The sequence below is a fragment of the Mesocricetus auratus genome, unplaced genomic scaffold, assembly GCF_017639785.1.
Source record: "Mesocricetus auratus isolate SY011 unplaced genomic scaffold, BCM_Maur_2.0 Super-Scaffold_100010, whole genome shotgun sequence".
Taxonomy (NCBI): domain Eukaryota; kingdom Metazoa; phylum Chordata; class Mammalia; order Rodentia; family Cricetidae; genus Mesocricetus; species Mesocricetus auratus.
In genome coordinates this window covers 59,124,247-59,147,473 of record NW_024429194.1, presented here as the reverse complement: position 1 = coordinate 59,147,473, position 23,227 = coordinate 59,124,247, and the positions used below count along the sequence as shown (strand labels likewise).

The 23,227-nt window shown below is 41.8% G+C and overlaps 1 pseudogene; it reads right to left on the bottom strand.

The window, feature by feature from the left end:
- Positions 1-329: 329 nt before the first annotated feature.
- Positions 330-743, bottom strand: LOC101830554 (annotated as a pseudogene).
- Positions 744-23,227: the final 22,484 nt, after the last annotated feature.

Genomic DNA, 23,227 nt, shown 5'->3' with positions numbered 1-23,227 from the left:
ATTAAGATATGGCTTCCCATATCCCTTGAACCCTGATTTTCCTGCTTCCATCTTCCAAGTGCCAGAATTTCAGGTGTGAATCACAATACTCAACTTGAGCAGCTAACACATTGAACACTGTCTTCCAAAAGCTGCTAGACATTTACATATGTTATTTAAAATCACAGGCAAAATTGCATAACACTGGCCATTGTGGTACATCTCTCTGCTTTTGTTTTAAAAACCTGGCTAGATGCTTCACTTGTATTTAAAAAAATTAATTAACTTCGATATTCATTTTTTAACTGAAGCAGTCATTAATGAAATTTGTGTATGATACCACCACTACTTCATCTTCTGATCATTTTTTCCTTTTATTTGACCATCTTGTTTCCTATTTGTCAATACTTGGCTTCCCTTTCTGGATCTTTTTTGAGGTCTTTGACCAGCTTTAGCCAGGTGATAACCACCTTGCTGGGGTGGATGCCCACATGGACAGTTATGCCATTAGCCTTTTCTCATTGCACTCATTCGATGTAGATGACATATTTCTTCCTGTACACTTGGACCACTTTGCCAATCTGTTGGCCTTTGTAGTGTCCTCTGACAAGCGAAATCCGTCATCCCTTTGAATGGAATGGGGATACATGAAAAGTTAGACCTCTGTCTCTGCTCTGGAAGGGAAGGCAGGATCTTCAGAATGTGAGAAGGTGAGCTGAAATGCAGTTTGTGGTTCTTGAAGTCACAAAGGGTTTGAACTTCATTTTGGTGGTTGAGGTCCAGCGATGACCCCAAAGTAGTCCAGTTATGAAAGTTGATGAGAGATCAATATTCACTTTTGTTTGTTTGTTTTGTTTTTTGGAGACAGGGTTTCTCTGTGTAACAGCTCTGACTGTCCTGAAACTTGGTTTGTAGACAAGGCTGGTCTCAAACTCACAGAGATTCACCTGTCTCTGTCACTTGAGTGTTGGGTTAAAGACATGTGCCAGCACTGCCTGCCAATATTTACTTTTTAATACATCTTCTACCCAATCCTTTCACTTGTCATTCTCTTCCAGCCAGTAATCACCACCTTTATCTCTCTCTCTCTCTCTCTCTCTCTCTCTCTCTCTCTCTCTCTCTCTCTCTCTCTCTCTCTCTCTCTCTCTCTCTCTCTCTTTGGTTTTTACGAGGCAGGGTTTCTCTGTATTGTTTTGGAGGCTATTGGTCCAGCCCGGCCTCAAACTCACAGAGATCCGCCTGCCTCTGCCTCCCGAGTGCTGGGATTAAAGGCGTGTGCCACCACCTTTATCTCTTAATCCAACTAGTAAAGAGTAGTTCCACATGAATCAGTAGGAGTCTGGGGATCATTGGCATTTGAGGTGCTGTGTACTGTGTGTATATGTGTGTTACTGTATGTGCATGTGAATGTGTGTGTACTTGTGTGCATGCTACTGTGTGTGTAACTCTGTGTGTATGTGTGTATTGCTGTGTGTGTATGAGTGTGAGTGTGTGTGTATGTGCTGTGTGTTATTATGTGTGTATGTGTGTGTGTATATGAAATAAGATATCACTATGTAGCCCAGCTATCCTGAAACTCACTCTGTACACCAGTCTGGCCTTCAAATTATCGAGTTCTGCCTATCTCTGTCTCTTGAGTTCTGGGATTAAAGGCATGTGCTACTACAACCAGGTTTATTATTATTTTTTTAGTAATCATACAAAATAATGGTCTTTATCCTGATATTGTCATCCACAATCACTGTATTTTTCTCTCCTTCCTTCCTATCTTTTCTCTTTTACACGTTACTCCTGCTTTCATGTTTATGTGTGTGCATATGTGTGTGAAGACATATAAATATATTGGATATCTATAATTATACCTATTCGACACACATCTCTTAGATAATCAAGTTTTTGAGCAAACACAGGTTTACCTTGGCAGAGAGTACTTAAGAATTAAACCCCAAAGAATGAGAGGTTCCACAATGTACTTCACTTGGTGAGTTAATGTTCTTTCCTGAACCGTTTGTTTAAAATCATGACTATATACTATGCACAGTAAGTTACACAATGAAAAGGGACCAAATACCTTCTCTGATATCTAGTAAGCATTGGTTGTCACAAAATAACTAAAGAAGCTACTTTAGTAGACTATGAATATGTGTAGGAACACACACACACACACTCACTCACTCACACACACACACATATATATGTTCACCATCTCAGATTAATCTACTCTATGCATATAGATATATTTAGATTCCACATGAGAGAAAAATTGCAACAGTTTGTCTTTCTTGTCCCCCATTATTTCCTCTCATTCTACCGACCTCTACCTCACACCTTTAGACATTTCTTTCTTCCCTTAGTCGTGTGTGTGTGTGTGTGTGTGTGTGTGTGTGTGGTACATGCTTGTGTATGCTGACATCAGCATTGGGTTTATTTCCCAATCACTTCTCTAATTTTGGAAACAAGGTTTCTCACTGACACTGGATTTCCCTCATTCAGATAGACTGACTTGCCAGTGAGCTTCCAAGATCTGTCTCTGTGGGCTCATCTGTCTCCAGCACTGGGGTTCCAGAGGCAGACAGCCATACCAACTTTTTATGTGGGTTTATGGGGATCTGAACTCAGGTCCTCGTTTTCGACTGAATCATTTTCTTAGTTCTCTTGTCCAGATTGTTAAAAACATACTTTGCATACTGTCAGTGTTTGGACTCCTTTGTCACGGCTCGTGCTTGCGCACACACCTCACCCCCCATGAGACATCTGTAAGTGCTAGCGGAAGAGAACTCTACTCTGTAAAGCGCTTCTAGCCCTGTAACGGCTTATACAGGACTCTGAAGAGTTATGGCGATGGGAGTACAAACACATCACTTCCCCTAAGACTGTGCAGTGGGCCTCCTGTCCACAGAACGCGCAGCCTGAAGTCTAAGTGACACTTTGTCAGTAAGCATTAGCTTTAATTGCAAGTGGCAGAAATGCCTAAGGAACTGCGTAAGATTGAAGCAATTTGTCAGGGAAGGGGAGTCGTATGGTCCAGAGCAGAAGGGGCGGCCCTGCCCTCATGTCTTCAGGGACTCATACTTCTTCCATCCCCTACCCCAACACTAAGGCCCCTTTTCTCATAATGTCACTGGTCTGCATTTCCCACAGCCACATAAAGGCAAAGACAAAGCAGGATGATTTTTCATGGCTGTAACGCAGTCACATGCCCAAAGTCAGTTATAAGGAAAACCTCATTTCTGGTTAACTCAAACCCAAGAATCTTGCCATCTGCAAGACTGGAAACAGGTATAGGAGGGTGGCTGCTGTGTATCTCTCAGGGAACCTGAGCTGCCCAGCTTTGGCATCAGCCCGACACCCCATCACATATCTGTATCCTTACCATGGAGGTCGAAGCCAATCCACGACCACACCCAGTCACTGATTTACAGACATGTGTCCACTTTGTCCTCCAATAAATTAAAAGTGTTGCAAACACACTCATCCATCAAGACAGTAGACAAGTGGTACTTCCTCAGCAATAACAAAAGGAGACAGACAGACAAATGCACGCTCTGTATGGCTCTGGAAAGGCAGATATACCCATGGATGATGATATGGTGGTGTGGCCCCTTCCCACAGAAAGCATAGGGCTGCTAGCAAACAGTCCTTCAGAACCTTTAGCTTGGGCATACTAGAGCTTATAGCTCCATTTGGGTTAGTACTAAAAGCATCTAATTAAAAATCAAGCAATAGCTTGGCCCTAAGGTGACTGAACTGGGACATTCATAGTTTTGTTCTCCCCAACCCACTTACACGGGCACACATGGGCACACATACACTCAGCAGGATCTTTTTGTTTTTTCTTTGGAGTGCAGGGCTTGTTAGCCTCCTTTCAAATTTAGTTTTAAAACATTGCGTGTGAGATAACCTCCTGGTGGCATGGCTGTGTGCCACCAGCACTCTAAAGATTTGGTTTGCTTGTTTTTTCTGCTCATATTCAAGCGAGCCAGAATTCTGATTATACTAAAAGCCCTGTGATTCTAAATGGTGTCTTTCTTTTTCTAGACTAGATTTGCGATGCCCTGATCCTAAATGAGCTCTGAGTTAGATACGTTTACATCATTAAGAAGTCTTCCCCCTTTCCCTCATCTCGTTTTTAATTTTCAATGAGAACCCAGCAGTTCCTGACCTGACTCTGGGACCCATGCAAGTTTCACTCAGTTCACCATGCTTGCTTTACTACTCTGTGGCTGTCGTGTTGAAATTCTCAGGAAACTTACCTTCAGATGCCTTTATGTTAGATTGATGAGGCCACATGCATGATGGAGGGTTGAGTTTTGAAATGCTTCCAAACACATGAGGTGACACATTCTGCTGTGATGAAAACAGGGCATAGTCATCCCCTGATGAGTGTGAATTGCACCTCATCAGACCACAGAAGTGAATTAGTGGTCTTAACCACTGGGCTCCCACTGGGCCCCAAACACATTCAAATCCCAAACACATGCAAACCCACTGACTAAGAGTTTGAGCTGTGGAAGGCTGCCCTAAGGCCTGCAAGCCACTCGCTGACTCCAGCTGACAAATCACAGTTTGCTGCCATCTAGTGGCCTTGCGTAGTGTCAGAGACCTTTACCCTACATTTAGAGGTTGCCAGTGTTGTAACAGAGCAAGCAGACTTTGGTCATTAGATGATAGAATCAGTCACTGTGTGGCTCATGTACCTCCCCTCTCAGGTGGGATTTTTTTCTCATTGTTTTCCTGTTTTCTGAATGCTAAACAAGAAAAAAAAATTGACTTAACTTAGGAAATCATACTTGGATCACCTCCTATCTGTAACCTTGCAAAGTAGGAGACTTGTGCAGTATCTCTGTGTGTCATCGTCTAGCTGATCCGTTCACAGAGTCCACAGAGTCACAGCTTCCATGACCACAGGAGACTCTAAGCAAGAACTCGATATATGTTCCCTCAGGAGGCAGAGCCTGCTTGCATGAAGAATGCAATGGTGTTCTAAGAAAGATGGACAAGGAGGTTAGTTTACCACAGCCAGTATGATTTGTTTTATTTCCCTGTGTTGGCTAGTCACCAAACATTTCCTTTCCGGGTGGCATGGGAAAAGAGGGGGAGACAGAGTCACTCGGATCCTTTTCTTGTCCTTGATTGCTCACTAGTAAGCCCAGGTGCAGAGAAAAGTGGTAGCATGGGTGGGTATTGAGGAGCTATTATCCTGCACTATTTAGGTGTTCTAGCAACAATGAAATGCATAGAAGGAGCTATGAAAAACGACTTAAGGAGAGCCGGGCATGGTGGTGCATATCTTCACTCCCAGCACCTGAGAGGCAGAAGTAGGCAGATCTCTGTGAGTTCAAAGGCCAGCCTGGGTTACATAGAAAGACCCTATCCCAAAAGGGAGAAAACAATGAGGGCTTTTAATGGTTTCATATATGAGTTAAACCTCGCACCTGCGTTGAAAACTGGTGTTAAATTCAACATAAAGATGAGTGGCTAACAATTATTCTTTATCCAGAATGAGGCTAAAGGCAAAATAAACAGCAGCGGCAGCAGCAAACCATAGTGAATAACAAAATTCGGAAGAAAAGGAAATAGATTTGTACTTCCAGGACACCTGTCCCCGCTTTTGGAACTAACCTCCCATTTCACCTTGTGCTGCCCCCACAGAGGCATTTATTTAGCTCTTAGCAGTCCATTTCCACTTCTGCTCTTAATAGATATTGTGATTACTTTATACCTGCTAGTCTGGCCCAAGCCCAACCCACAGGGGAGCTTAGCCTGCTTACTTCAACTGAAAGTTCTTTTCAGTTATTTGAAAACTGAGCATTTGCTGTAAATCTCACACTGCCCACCAGGGGGCACCAGTATCTTTGAGCAAGCGGATAAAATCATAGCAAAGTTCCTGTCTCTGCTATTTCCTTCCAATTGGTTACTTTGTAAGCACGTCACAGTGTTTTCAACGAGCCACCTTCTTTAAACAACTCACGTCTTTCACTGTGTTTTAAGACGTTTAGTAGGCGCTCACTTAAGACCTGGAAACTATGGGGGAGAGAGAAAGGTAACTCCAACGGGGAGATTTGGCTACTGAACACTGAAGTTAATTTGTGACATTTCTTTCTCACCTGCATAAGGGAATAGGAATGTAAGTTACAGAGGGTACTTTCAAGCTACATCTGACTAAGGATGGACTGGTATGTGCAAGCAACAAAGACCTTCCACAATAAAATCACAAGAACAAAATAGAAGACCAAGTGAAAAGGGGCCCCTAGGTCCTTGTAAAATATATTAAATGACCAATAAGTATGTCGTTAGTTACCAGGAAAGTGTACCAAACCCACATAGAGATCACTCCACTCACCAAAAGAGCTAAAATTCAATAATAGCAAGTATCAGGAGAACTTAGAAAAATTAAAATCCCCCTACAAGCCAGGTATGATAGCCTGTACCACAGCATATAAGAGGCAGAGGCAAAAGAATTGCTGTGAGTTCTAGGCTAGCCCAGGCTGTAAAGTGAGTGCCAAGCCAGCCTGGCCACATACTGAGAGCTCATCTTACAGAACTATAAATAAGTAAAATTAAATCTATTTATACTGGTGGTGGGAGTATACATTTGTGTAACTACTTTAGGAAAACGGGAGCCAGTATTTAATAAAGGTGATACACCATATTATATGATCTATTTCCTAATAGATATCATGTAAATATCCACCAAAAGATAATATCCATTGTGTCACTACTCACACTAGCAGTAGTGTGAGGAAATGCATTATGGTAGGCTGAAATGGAACATAGTAACATGGATGACTGACAGTTGCATAATACCAAAGGAAAGCAACACACACAGTAAAACCACTTTTATAATATTCAAAATTCAATAAAATGATATGATGCAGCATCAATATTCCTGTCCATAATGCAGGTAGTTTTTAATTGTTAGATTTTATTTTTTTGTGTATGAGCCTTGTCTCCATCATGTTCATGCAATACCTGTAGATGCCAGAGGGGGACACCAGATCCCCTGAACTGGAGTTATAGAAGGTTGTGAACTGCCACGTGGGGGCTAGTAAATGAATTCAGGTGCTCTGGAAAGGTAGTCAGTGCTCTTAACTTCCAAGCCTTCTCTTCCGCCCCAGGAATGCAGGGTTCTTAGCTGGAAGAGGCAAGCAAGCCCAAGTCTGCACTCCAATCCTAGGACTGTTGGGGAAGTCCTGTGCATTTGTCAATAAAGCACTGTTGGCCAACAGGAATCTAGATAGGTGGGACTAGGAGTCCAGGAGGACTCTGGGTAGGAGAAACACAAGGAGAGTCAAGATGTAACGCCATGGGGTAGGAAGCTCGGAACTATTCTCTGGTAAGAAACATACTTAGATTAACAATTATGGGGTAATTACTTAAGTCAGAGCTAACCAGTAAGAAACAAGCAAGGCCAACAGCTTCATAATTAATATAGCCTCCTGTGTGTTTATTTGGGACTGATGCGGCTCTAGAACCAGGCTGGCGGGAAGGCTCCTCTCAAGGGAAAAGCTTCTCTTTACAGAATGGTGTCAGGAGTGGGTTTGAATTTCTACATAGAATGACAAAAGCTTTAAAGGAATTTTAGAAACAGAAGAACGGAGAGAAGCACAGATTTTTGATAGCAGCATTTTTCTCAGGTGTTTTGCTAGCGACAAGCCAAGATTCACACAGCTCGCTTACCGGAGTCTTCCTGACTCGGCATAAAAAAAAAAAAAAACAGCCAGTAAGGTTGTTTTAAGAGACTCTGCTAACGATTGAAAGGTGTGTACGTACAGCTGGAAGTGGCAGCTTTTGCTGGATGACAGCATAGACTGAGGCGGTAAGCTGGAATCACGCTTAGGCCCGCCATCTTGAAAAAAATGTCAGGTTAAAACAGCCACGGTTTTACAGATAAGACACGTGGCCAGAAAAACGTAAAGATTTACAGTAAAGTCAGACTTGGATGAACAAAACCTCTAAAGGTTTACAGTGTGTTTAAAAATATACGTGAGATAGAGAGAAAATGAAACGGCAAAGTGGTAAATAAATAGAAAAGCCGGCGTTGTGGTGGCACACGCCGGTAGGATTTACTCCAGAGGCAGAGGCAGGCGGATTTCCAAAGAGAAACCCTGTCTCAAAGAAAAATAAATAAAAGTAAAATAAGTAAAGTAATAATAGATAAATAAATTTTCCATGTAAAGATGGAAAATACACAGAGAGTCTGGATACTGTACGCTATTATGTTTTTCAGTTTTTTGATTGCTCAGGAAGGAACAACTGCTAAAGTACACTTGATTATAAATGCTGCTGAATTAATTCAACTTATATCTTTTAAAATGCCTTAACTTAAAAATTTAAGTATAAGAATATGTTACTTGGGAAAGGAGATTTTGTTTGTGTTTCTACAGAAAAGAAAAGCTGAGGATTCCTTCCAGGCTTCTGTGGTTTGATGAACCAAGACCTCCAGAAGCAGTGGGCCAGGTGTTCCAACAATTGAGACAGCTAAGATGATGGAGCTTCACAGACCCTAAAAATAAGGACTTATACAGGTTTCTGAGTTTTGTCATGATCCCCATGGTATGAACAGCGCCCCCTTCCAGCACGAAGCAGTTTGGAATGAGCAACGTCCTAATTCCCATCTTGTTTATAAATCTTTGTTTTCATTTAAATGGGGTTGTTTATAATTGGCTAATGATCACAGCCGATCTCTTATTAATGGTAAAAAGGGTAATTATGTTATGGGTATGGTTTTTCATTTATTGATACAAATTCAAGGTCAATTTTGTGATGTGTATATTTCTCCTCTTGATTAAGTATTGTGCTTATACTGATCATTTAAAAAATTATGCATAATTAAATAAGACTATAGATAGTTACTTATAATAGTCAGAACTTATAGTTAGGTAAGTAAGGTTTTCTAGATATACAGAAATATATTTGAGATAGATAGACGATCTTCAAACCTTTCAAAGACCTTCAGAAAATGGCATTTAAAATGGTTTAGGGTTTTTCTTGACAATGAGAAATGTCTGTTCCTAGCAGCACCAATTATGTCTGAGAGGAAGATGGGCATCCAAGAAACTTGTTATGGAGTTTGCTTTCAACATGGCAAGATTAACCATTTGGGCAAGAAACTGCTCTTGCCTAGACTGTTTGACTGTTGCTGTATAAACTGAACATGCAGGACCCACAGGAAAGTGACTGCTGAACTCAGTCTTACAGGGTTCCTGATTCATGTAAGAGTCTATAAGACTTTCTGCAGGACAAAGAAAAATGACTGACAGACTGCCAATACAGATGGACAGTTTTGAAATTTCCTGCTTTGCTGAGAAATCTTCTGGATACATTGTGGCCTATGGGCTGAAGATGGATGCCCCAACATTACAGAGGAACTTTGGGTGACTGTCCAGGTAGCAAGATGTCTCTGTCAATCCTAGTGTTTATATATTATCCTTCTGTGGTCTTTGATGGAGTTGAAGACAGATAGTTATAGTTATAGTTTTCCTTAGTTATGACAAAAGATAGGCTACATATAGAACTTTGGACTCACAAGGATGGGATGGATGATATTTTCTTTAAATCTTGCTATATGTTAATAGACAAAATGTTGTAACTGTGTTCTTACTTGACAACTGTTCTGTTATATATAATTTGACTATGTTAAAGTTAAGACCTTTCTTTTTGTTTAAACAGAAAAGAGGAGATGTTGGGGAAGTCCTGTGCATTTGTCAATAAAGCACTGTCTGGCCAATAGGAATCTAGATAGGTGGGACTAGGAGTCCAGGAGGACTCTGGGTAGGAGAAACACAAGGAGAGTCAAGATGTAATGCCATGGGGTAGGAAGCCCGGAACTATTCTCCAGTAAGAAACATACTTAGATTAACAATTATGGGGTAATTACTTAAGTCAGAGCTAACCAGTAAGAAACAAGCAAGGCCAACAGCTTCATAATTAATATACCCTCCTGCGTGTTTATTTGGGACTGATGTGGCTCTAGAACCAGGCTGGCAGGAAGGCTCCTCTCAAGGAAAAAGCTTCTCTTTACATAGGACTAAGAATTACCATTCCCACTCTATTTTAGAATCCCATAGAACCAGTTCAAGATGTGGGCTTACACAGTGCAGCCTCTCCCAGTACTCAGTCAGGTCCCATGCCCCTGGATTTCTTCTCTTCTCACAAGTGCTGCCTAAGTTGCCTAGTAACCTTAGTCAGTGTCCCTAAGAGTCTAGTCTGCAAAGTCAGAGAGGTGTTTGCAATGTCTTCCCTCCACCTCGATGGCAAGTGTGAACTATTCCTTTAATAAACATGGATGCTTGATTTAAATGTCATGTATTTTCCATAAATTGTTTTATTTTTCAATTAAAATGTCATGGATAAAGCCAGGCCTGGTGCCACAGACCTGTCATCTCAGCTTCTTGGGAGTCAGGGTGCAGCTGAATTCCAAGATCAAAGCCAGCCTAGGCAACTTAATGAGACTCTGTGTTAAGGTAATATGTTGAAGGGGTGGAGGAGCACTGAGGATATAATTCAGTGGTGAGGTGGGTGCTCTGCAAGTAGAAATTCTTCACCCGCCCACCAGTTCCCGAATTACCACACAAAAGCTTATATTAACTGTAAGTGCTGTGCTGACAGCTCAGGCTTGTTACTAGCTAACTCTTACACTTACATTAACCCATATTTCTTATGTAAGCTTTGCTGTGTGACCTGGTACCTTTTCTCAGTACAGCATGGGTCTCTTGCTCTCTCTGTGTCTGCTGGTGTCTCTCTGACTTCACCCTTCTTCCTCCCAGAATTCTCTCTGTGTCAGGCTATCTCACCCAATCTCTTCCTGCCCAGCTATTGATCAATCGGCTTGTCACTAACAATGGGAGCAGTGCATGTTTGCAGTGTACACAGATTGTCCCACAGCAGTGTCACCTGGCATAGATTAACCCCTCAGCCCTGCAAATTAAAAAAAAAAAGACTTATGGTAATGAGAGTGCTTGAGACGTATGTGTGTGTATCTGAACCCTTCTCTATAAGTTTGAGTGCTTAGAAGTGGAAATTTGGGGTGTTTATTGACAGTAGAAAATATGTGCTAGGTGACATCACCAAGAGGAGATGGGAACCGAGAGCCCTCTTCCCCCACATCCTTGCCAATGAAAGATCATCACACATTTCCATCTCTGGCAAAGAAAGGCCAGCACTTGATCACTAACTGGTGGTACTGTTCCTGTTCGGTGAGGTTAAGGGAGGCGTAGCCTTGCTGGAGGAAGCACACACTGCGGGGCAGGCTTTGGAGGAAGTACACTGGGGAGGCAGGCTTTGGAGGAAGTACCCTGGGGGGGGAGGCTTTGGAGGAAGTACCCTGGGGGGGAAGGCTTTGGAGGAAACACATCACTGGGGGGGCCGGCTTTGAGAGATAAAAGATTCCTGCCCACTTTCAGTTCTCTCCTTTGTGCTTTCAGGTTAAGATGTGAGCTCTCAGCTTCCTGTTCCTGCTACCATTTCCTGCTGCCTGCTGCCACACTTCCATGCCATGATGACTTTTCTTCCCCTGGAAGCGTAAGCCAAAATAAACTCTTTCTTCCATAAATTGCCTTGGTCGTGGTGTTTCATCAAAGCGACAGAAAAGTAACTAACACACACTGCGTGAGTTACAAAAATAGGTACTTGATAAATTCTGTATTGGTTGAATGAGTGAATGAATGAGTAAATGAATGAATGAATCATATCCCAAAGAATTTGATAGAAGCATTAAGACCTGAAACTCGTTTCTTTTCCTTTTTCTTTTTTTTGGGGGGGGGGTTTCAAGACAGGGGTTTCTCTGTGGCTTTGGAGGCTGTACTGGAACTAGCTCTGTAGACCAGGCTGGTCTCGAACTCACAGAGATCCACCTGCCTCTGCCTCCTGAGTGCTGGGATTAAAGGTGGGAGCCACCATCATCCGGCCAGAAGTTTGCTTCTGTATCTAATTATCTACAAAGGCTTATTACATGTGGAATTATGGGACACTATTTTAAAGAGGACCGTTTGAATATGGCCAACGGCTTCTCTTCCAGTTGCTTTCTGAACTACACTTTACACAGGGAAAGCAGAAACTCCTAACTGCAATAACCAGTCCATCATGGCAGTTCCTTTGGGGTCCCCATGACACTGCTCTTTCAAAATGTGGTGTACCAGAACTCTCAGTACTAATAAATATTACCTGAATAATTACTCAGTTACTGCTATTTCACCATATATTCAATGTCAATAATAAAAAGATGGCTTGGTGTTTAAGGGTGAAAGCTTTGTTTCTATTTTACTTTGGCAACATTAAATTTAGCAGAGTTGATCTTCAGTCCTGCTGACTGAAAGCAGAATAAAGATTTTTTTCATATTCTCTTTGTGCTACTCCATAGAAGAATATGAGTATCCCAGTCAGGCTTCAACAACATTAACACAGGGATTAGTTTTACTGATGACTTAGAAATGTTCTGAACATATTCTAGCTACATAGGCTGGATCTGTGTTGAAAATCCTTCCTCCAATCTTGTGGTTTGTTTTTTCATTTTTATGACATTTTTGTTTTGAAAAGCAAAACTTTTAACTTTTTGAATGGCCTGTTTTCTTATTTTCTTCTATAGTTTGTATTTTTACAATCTATTTAAGAAAATTTATCACACTGGGTATGGTGGTGCATGTTTTTGATCCCAGCACTTGGCGAGGAAGCAAGTGGATCTCTGTGCATTCTAGACCAGCCTGGTCTACATAGAAGAGCTGGAGCTACGTAGAAAGACCCTGTCTCAACAAACAAACAAAAAGAAAATTCATCAAATGCAAATGTTTTTCTATGAGTCTTTATACTTGTGACTAATTGAGAGTTAATTGTAAATTATACATGGTAGGATCTATGTTCACCTTTAAAGACAGCTGTCCATCACTCCAGCACCTCCTTTCTCTTCAGAACAGGGTTGTGTATCAGGTGATTGGTCCCCGGTGTGCAAATGTAGGGGGTAGTGTAGCCTTTAAGAGATGTGACCTAATCCGAGGTAACAGTCACTAAGAGTATTGATTTCTGAAGGATGAATGCTACTCTTGTGGAAACCTAGTTAGTTCCCATGACTGTGGATTGCAATAAAAGACAAAGATCAGTCCCTACCCTGTGTGTCACTTCCTGTCTTCCCATGTAACCTCTCTACACGCCTTGTCATTGTGATGTCTTTACCAGCACCAGTACATGCTGTTTACACTTCTAGCCTAAAATGGTGAGCTTAATGAACTCCTTCTACATGAAGTACCCAGCCTCAAGCATCAGATTTTTATTTTAGCATCAGAAAATAGACGGAGAAATTAGCTTTAATGAAAAAAAATCAATGGGTTATGCGGGTGGGTGAGTGTGTTTCTAGACCCGTATTCCATCCATTGAACTCCATGGCTGTCTCTCTCAAAGGTTTGTGGTCAGTGCTGAAACCATGCAGTGTAAGTCTCTCACACTGGCAAGTTGCCTTGGGTAGTCTAGGCTCTCAATTGCTTCATGAATCTTAAAATCAGTTTATCAGTTACTACAAAAAGCTTGCCAAGACTCTGTCAGTATTATGTTTCATCTAACTGAGGGGAGAAATGACATTTTAACAGCATTTTAGACTTTTATGTACTGACATTATAGGTCATTTCTATTTATTTGGTTTTCATTAAATTTCATTAAATTTATAGTTTTTCATGGACATGCCCAAACAGTAGATATTTCATGTTTAATACAGTCTAAATGGTGTTTATAAATTTGAATTTCCTGAAATTCATTGTCTATTATATAGATAAATGGAAATGACTTGTGTGTATGTGTGTGTACGTGTGTGCTGCACATGTGTGCATATGTGACAAAACATGTGGAGGTCAATAGTCAATCTTGGATGTCATTCATCAGGTACCTTATATTTTAGTGAGACAGGGTCTCTCACTGGTCTGGAATCCAGTGTCTCTGATAGGATGGTTGGCCATCAGGTCCTGGGGATCATTCTGTCTTTACCTCCTCTCTGCCTCCCTGGCCCTAAAAATCACAGGTGTGCCATCATGCAGACTTAAAAAAACAAAGATTTATTTTATTTTTTCAGATATGAATGTTTCACCCGCATTTATGCATGCATGTGCACCATGAGTATGCATGGTACCCATGGAAGTAAGAAGAGAGCTGTGGAACTGGAACTAATGGACAGCTGTGAATTACTGTGTGGTGCTGAGAATCCAAACCTGGTTCTCGGCAAAAGCAACCAGTGCTCTTAAGCACTGAGCCCTCTCTCCAGCCCCAAACATCACTTTCTCATGAGTGTGCCGGGGAACTGAACTTGGTGCTAATGTCTAATGGCAATCACATCACTTTTCTGACCAAACCACCTCTCCTGCCTCTGCAATTTATTCTCAAATTTAGTTTTGCATCTTAAAATGAATTCTCTCATTATTATTTTCATTAAGCATAGCAGCTTTTGTTTCATTGCTTAAGATCTTTGTAGACAGCCAGGCGGTGGTGGCACACACCTTTAATTCCAGCACACAGGAGGCAGAGGTAGAGGCAGGTGGATCTCTGCAAGTTTGAGGCTAGTCTGTGTCTTTTCTCACCATATATTTTTGTCTGGTCTGAATTCACTATATTGTTTAGGTTGTTCTCTAACTCACAGAGATCATCTGCCAGCAGGTGAGGGCTGCCATACCTCATCCAGCCCAGACTGCTACAGTGCTCTTGTTTCTGCACTCCAGATGCCCAGGTATATATATACAGGCATATACACCACCATGCACAGCTGATTCTGCACCCCAGTAGCCCAAGTCTGTCTGTCCATCTGTCAGTCTCTCTCTCTCTCTCTCTCTCTCTCTCTCTCTCTCTCTCTCTCTCTCTCTCTCTCTCTCTCTCTCCATATGTGTGTGTGTGTACTTATGTATATGTACAGCTGATTTTTCATATTAAACCAAACTTGCACAGTGGCACAAACACAATAGGTCATCAAATGTTGTGTTTTTTTGGGGCATTAGTGAATTCTATTTTCTTTAAAAGTATTTTAGAATTTGTATCTATATTGTGTATATTGGCTTAAAATTTTCCTTACTTAGGATAGCTTTATTGGGTTTGGGAGTTGGGATAAGGATGCTGGAAGCAAGATCCAAGTTGGGAAATGCTCCCTCCTTTTCAAGTGTCAGGAAGCAGTGTTATTTCACAGTTGATTATTTAGTAGAACTTGCCAGTGAGAGTACTTGGGCTCAGTGTCCTGGGGAACAAAGGTTTACCCATACACAACCTCACTAAGACACACACCTGCTTTTTGGACACTCTGTGTTGCTATGGTGGCTTTTCCTCATGGTTTACATCTCTGAGAGAATGCGTTCATTTCATCTAGCTTGATAAACTTAGTTCCACAAAATTATCCACATACTTCTTGATGTTCTAATAAGAGGATCTGCAGAGATACACTCCTTTACTTTCACCGATGTCATCTCTATTCCCTGTCTAATCCAAGCAGACATTTGCAGTTTTATTAATCTTTTCAAGATACAGCCTCTAACTTCACTGACTTGGCATGGAGGACCCAAATTCCATTCTGAACACCCACAGGGCAGCTCATAGCTGTCTGTAGTTCTAGACCCAGAGACTCTGACTCCCTCTTCTGGTCTCTGCAGGCACCAGGCTTGCATGTGGTACATGTAGACAAAGCACCCATATACATAAAACAAAAACTTTAAACATTAAACAACCTTTCTCTGTAAAAGGGACTCTTTTAAGAGAGTGAAAGGAAAGTGCCAGGTACTTGTGGATCCATACTCGCAGATACTTGGATGGCTGAGGCAGGAGAATTGTGACTCTGAGGCCACACCTGAACAGCATAGGCAGCATGGGAAGGATGGGGGGGGCAAACTATGAACCTCGAGTGGTAGTGGCAAATTACATGCCTAGTAATGAATCACACCTGGCCTAGTAATGAATCACACCTAAAGTGTCCAAAGACCTCTCAAAGCTCAACAAAAATTAAAACAACCACATAAAAATGAACAAATATCTTAACAGACACTTTACCATAGAAATTGTGTCAGATAATATATGCTACAGATACTCAGTGTTTTTAGTCCTGAGGGGAAGGACAAGCCACTTTGTCCATTCAAAGGGTCAAAGCCCAAACACAGTGTTTAACAAGTGCTGTCAAAGATTCCTGGAAGGATAAAAATACTACAGCCATTTTGTCAGGTAGTGGTGCTATACTCGTTTAATCCCAGCACTTGGGAGGTAGAGGCAGGTGGATCTCTGTGAGTTCAAGGTCAGCCTGGCCTGCAAAGTGAGTTCTAGAATAGCCAGGGTTGTTACAAAGAGAAACCTTGAAAAACCAAAAACAAAACCCCCAAAACAAAACAAAACAAAATCCTCAAAACAAACAAACAAACAAATAAAAATAGCCATTTTGAAAGCATTTTTTACAAAGGTAAATATAGATTAACATCTACTTTTGCTTCAGCGATCTTGTCTATAGGCATCTACTCAAGTCAATAGAAAACTTTTATTGAATTGCAAATGTTTCCAGAAATAATGAAACACCTCAATTGCCCTTCATCAAATAAATGGATGAAGAAATAGACTCTATTTACACAAAAGAGTACCACTGATCAACAAAAGGAAATACGTGTTGATTCCCACAATATTGTCACATGATAATTCATACAGTCATGCCAATAAATCATGAAGACAGTCACACCCACTTTGCATGACTCCCTCTATGTGTCTTTCTGGAAAAGGTGAGCAACTGAAACTAAATGCCAGCAGTTGATTGCCAGGGATGGGGGATGGCAAGGGATGCCTCCCTCCAAGAGAGTGCTTTGGTTGCACCCTCAGAAGGGCCTTCTCACAGGGGAGAAGCAGGTAGGGTGGGAGGAGCCCTCTTGTAGGGTATAATCAAGTTCAAAAGGGTGGAGCCCCAGCTTGTTTAGTCACTGCCTACAAACCCTTCTCTTAATGCTGTTGTATTGAGGACTGTTTCAACATGAAATTTGGGAAGAGGCACAGACATTCAAGTCACGGTTGTGACTACAGTGAACAAACTTAGATCACAGAAGCTTAATCTGGGGATGAAGTTTAATCCTGAAAACAGTAGGATACTTGAAGCTGCATATCCCTGATAATGGCACATCTCATTTGTGACACTCTTCCGAAATCTATGTCCTCAATTTACCAATGAGAAATAGCATTTCACTTGAATTAAGGGTCATATTACAAGCTACCTGTTCAGTGTGCTTTATAAACACTAAGGCTACAAAAGGCACTGCTGCAGAGTCGGGGCCAAAGACTCTGCAGTGCTGTGTGTAGCATGCTCGCTGACGGAAAATCCTGTGCAGCCCAGTGGGTCTGTCTCAGGGTTGCATTAATTGTCCAAGACAACTTGGAGAGTGCTTGGTATTTACTAATAATGTTGAAAACATGCATGTCTCATCTGGTAATTTAGTGATTATACTCCCAGGCATAATTAATACAAATTTACACACGGGTACAAGAGATACAAACAAAGTGGTATTGTTTGTGATTGCCAAAAAATGAAAATTATCTAATGATCCATCAACAGAAACTGACGCTGTGCAAGACTGTGTATTGGGAACTAAAAGAACACACACACACATGAACACGCACATGCACGCACGCACACATACACACACAAACACACGCACGCACGCATGCACACACACAACACACAGTAAGAGGAGAGCATGAGTGATGTATTTTTGAATAAAACAACCCAAAGACTCAAAAGATTGCATGTTGCTTGATTTCATTTATACAGGCTGCCTAACAGGCAGGACAGAGCAGCGAAGTTAGAAATCTGGAGGATGATTACCTTGGAATGACCCCAAGGGAATGTTTTAGATGCTGATGATGTTAGATATTTTACTATTGTGGTAAACATGTAATTTTGATTACAGTTCCTTGAACTGTATGTACTCTTTTATGTACTTTTATGAAGGTTTGCTATAATCTAATACAATTTCAAAGAAATATTACAAAATATATATTACTAAATATGACATGAATATATAACAATATATTCATATATAATAGAGAAATTAAAAAATAGGTAGCTGAAATATTTCTGGTTGTCTTAAGTTTTGTTTTGTGTGTGTACCTGTGCATATACATGAGAGTACACCTGTGCATATACATGAGAGTACACCTGTGCACATACATGAGAGTACACCTGTGCACATACATGAGAGTACACCTGTGCACATACATGAGAGTACACCTGTGCACATACATGAGAGTATATCTGTGCATATGCATGAGAGTATATCTGTGCACATACATGAGAGTACACCTGTGCATATACATGAGAGTACACCTGTGCCCATACATGAGAATACACTTGTGCATATACATGAGAGTACACTTGTGCACATACATGAGAGTACACCTGTGCACATACATGAGAGTACACCTGTGCACATACATGAGAGTACACCTGTGCACATACATGAGAGTACACTTGTGCACATACATGAGAGTACACCTGTGCATATACATGAGAGTACACCTGTGCCCATACATGAGAGTACACCTGTGCATATACATGAGAGTACACCTGTGCACATACATGAGAGTACACCTCTGCACATACATGAGAGTACACCTGTGCACATACATGAGAGTACACCTGTGCACATACATGAGAGTACACCTGTGCACATACATGAGAGTATATCTGTGCATATGCATGAGAGTATATCTGTGCATATGCATGAGAGTATATCTGTGCATATGCATGAGAGTATACCTGTGCATATACATGAGAGTACACTTGTGCACATACATGAGAGTACACCTGTGCATATACATGAGAGTACACCTGTGCCCATACATGAGAATACACCTGTGCACATACATGAGAGTACACCTGTGCATATACATGAGAGTACACCTGTGCCCATACATGAGAATACACTTGTGCATATACATGAGAGTACAACTGTGCACATACATGAGAGTACACCTGTGCACATACATGAGAGTACACCTGTGCACATACATGAGAGTACACCTGTGCACATACATGAGAGTACACCTGTGCACATACATGAGAGTACACCTGTGCACATACATGAGAGTACACCTGTGCATATACATGAGAGTACACCTGTGCATATACATGAGAGTACACCTGTGCACATACATGAGATTACATCTGTGCATATGCATGAGAGTACACCTGTGCACATACATGAGAGTACACCTGTGCACATACATGAGAGTACACCTGTGCACATACATGAGAGTACACCTGTGCATATGCATGAGAGTATATCTGTGCATATGCATGAGAGTATATCTGTGCATATGCATGAGAGTATACCTGTGCATATACATGAGAGTACACTTGTGCACATACATGAGAGTACACCTGTGCATATACATGAGAGTACACCTGTGCCCATACATGAGAATACACTTGTGCACATACATGAGAGTACACCTGTGCATATACATGAGAGTACACCTGTGCCCATACATGAGAATACACTTGTGTATATACATGAGAGTACACCTGTGCACATACATGAGAGTACACCTGTGCACATACATGAGAGTACACCTGTGCACATACATGAGAGTACACCTGTGCACATACATGAGAGTACACCTGTGCATATACATGAGAATACACCTGTGCACATACATGAGAGTACACTTGTGCACATACATGAGAGTACACCTGTGTATATACATGAGAGTACACCTGTGCATATACATGAGAGTACACCTGTGCATATACATGAGAGTACACCTGTGCACATACATGAGAGTACATCTGTGCATATGCATGAGAGTACACCTGTGCACATACATGAGAGTACACCTGTGCACATACATGAGAGTACACCTGTGCATATACATGAGAGTACACCTGTGCCCATACATGAGAATACACTTGTGCACATACATGAGAGTACATCTGTGCATATGCATGAGAGTACACCTGTGCACATACATGAGAGTACACCTGTGCACATACATGAGAGTACACCTGTGCACATACATGAGAGTACACCTGTGCACATACATGAGAGTACACCTGTGCATATGCATGAGAGTATATCTGTGCATATGCATGAGAGTATATCTGTGCATATGCATGAGAGTATACCTGTGCACATACATGAGAGTACACCTGTGCACATACATGAGAGTACACCTGTGCATATACATGAGAGTACACCTGTGCCCATACATGAGAATACACTTGTGCACATACATGAGAGTACACCTGTGCATATACATGAGAGTACACCTGTGCCCATACATGAGAATACACTTGTGTATATACATGAGAGTACACCTGTGCACATACATGAGAGTACACCTGTGCACATACATGAGAGTACACCTGTGCACATACATGAGAGTATACCTGTGCACATACATGAGAGTACACCTGTGCACATACATGAGAGTACACCTGTGCATATACATGAGAGTACATCTGTGCATATGCATGAGAGTATACCTGTGCATATACATGAGAGTACACCTGTGCACATACATGGAGTACATGTGTGCACACACATGGAAGTACACATGTGCACTTAGAAGCCCAAAACCAACTTCAAGTATCTTTCCTCAGTCACCGCACCCTGATATTTTGAGTGTCTCTCACTGAACCTGAAGTTGGTTGACTTAGCTAGGCTGGCTGGTCACTGAGCTTCAGGACCCCTTCTGTCACCATCTCTCCCAGCATAGGGTTACAGTTGTGGGACATCATGCGCAGCATTTAACATGTGTTCTGGGGACTTGAATTCAGGCCCTCATCCTTGTGGCTGTCAACCTGCTGGCTGAGGCATCTCTCCAGACCCTCTTTTTTCTCCTTTCTCTTTCTTTATTTTTAAAAAGATATGCGTTACCTGTGCTGATTTGCATTGGATGGGTGTAAGACTGGGAACAGGGCACCATTGTGGAAGTGGTCGCATTGGGCCTGGAGTCAGATGGGTGCATGCTTGTGTGTGTGTGGGTGAGCAGGAGCAAGCGCTTGAACATGGCTAAAGATTTTATACTTCCTGTTGTAGCCACGAGGATCCGATAGCTCTTCTTAGGGAAGAATGAGGAAAGAAGCATGCTGGAAATGCTGTTTCGAGAAGGGAATGTGTGTACCAATCACAACACACGCTACCTTCTGTCATATTAGTTAGAACTTACTTATTGACAGTCGTGTTCCTAGCAGCAAATGACAAGTCTGTTAACAGAAGTAACACAATTTTATATTTCTTGCTGTCTCCATGGTTAACCCTCTACCCCATTACAGCAGACTAATTATCATTTAAGAAGGCCATGGATAGGAGACAGTAAGCGCTCTATGATATGGAACTGATTGGAAGTAAGCGGGAAAAACATTCTAGAAAATATATGAAAAGAATTATACTAACAACCTGCTATTCATTTTAAAATCACTTATTAAACCCATACACAAGATATTTTATTAGTCTAATAAAACATATCTATGTCAAAGCAGTAGCCAGTCTTGTAGTTAGTGGTAAAGAATACATCAGTCATGATAAGGAACAAGTGGCAAATGTTGACTGTCACTAGTGTTTACTATGGTTTTTGTTAATTCAATAAAGACCTCCCAAAAAGGAGACAAGTATTGAGAAGGACCAGTGAGTTATTGTTTGTACTGTGTTACAACCATCTTTCTAGAGATTTAAGACAGCAAAGCAAAATGTATCAAAATAAAAGATTTAAACAAATTAGGCTTTCCCCTTCTGTTTACATCTAAAGTTGTCTTTTGTAAACAGAGGCGGAGTTTTCTTGTCCCGACATCAGATCCCAAATAAACACACAAAAGCTTGTGTTAATTGCAAAATGCTCGGCCAATACATCAGGCTTACTACTAACCAGCTCTTACATTTAAATTAACCCGTTTCTCTTAATCTATGTATTGCCATGTGGCTCGTGACTTTACCTGTCTTCTAGCATCTTGCTTCCTGGGCATTTCATTGGCATCTCTGCTGGCTCCGCCCTTCTTCCTCCCCTCCTCAGTTTGGTTTTTCCTCCTAGCCTTATCCTACCTGGATGTTGGTCTGACAGCTTCTTTATTAAACAAATCAGAGCATAATTTGCACAGTGTACAGGAATATTCCACAGCAGTCTTTAGAATCCACTGTATCCTAGGAGCCAGCGATGAGGAAGATAAAGCGCATGCTCAGGAGCCTCACCTTACCAGCGTCATTGGATTTATGGACTTATTTACCCATTGCTCTGCAGATGTTTATGTGTCTGCCCCTCCCCGCCCTTCCCTCCTAAAGTAACCAGTTTCTGGAGTTTGCTGTTTATCTGCCCACACCCTTCTCAGCAGCTACAGGAGCACTCTCCAACACTGAGGCTCTGAAGCCCAAACCCTGTGAAGCCAGAGAGCACAGCCACACTTCAGCGCAGTGCACATCAGGGCTCCCACCGCACCTGAGCCCCTTCCTTCCATGGTAAGAAGTTTTATCCCTGTTCATGGCCACTCACTTAAAAGCTTCATTTCACAATCTTCCTTGCAGATAGATGTGACCATACAGCAACGCATTGGAACTTAAGCCAGCAACACACGATGTTTGCTCACATTTTTAAAAGAAAGGAACATCCCTTTCCCACCCCCACCCCCCAGTGTCAGGCATACAACGGTAGCCGTTGGCTACTAGGCTTTGGTGACGACATGGTAGATTTCGAGACTGGAAGCTTTACACTAAAGATTTGCCAAAGCAGCATAAATCCCTTGGTTCCTAATACCATTGCACCATCTGCTTAACGTAAAATTTCTCGAGAGGGAGAAGTATTCTTTTATCCTAACGAAACAACTGTTTGTGGACTATACTGTGCTAACTCTGAAAATGTTGAACAGTTTTGAAATGTTCACAGTTCAGCATGGAAGGGAAACCATTACAACAGTATTTGACATGAGCCATGAGCCTGAGAGCATGAGGCAGACTGAGCCACCGAGGGGCCACAAGGTGAGTGGGTGTCAGATGAGCTTCATCTGGGATCTGAAGCAGGCATGGAGTATGAAGCACTAGCTTCTCCCAGCCTCCGTGACAATATCCTCCCAAGTGTCCTCCCACTTCACGGCTGATTATTTTTGGTTTCTCCTCCTGTGCCATCCGGCGAATGCTGACCTTCCTCAAGCTCTCTTACAGGGTCTCTCAAAAGACTTCTCTTCACAGTCACGGATGGCACCTCAGCACCAATGACTGCCAAGTCTAGCCCTCTCTTTTGAGCTTTGGACTCTTTGTTCATTTTCTATTTCCCTGCTCCA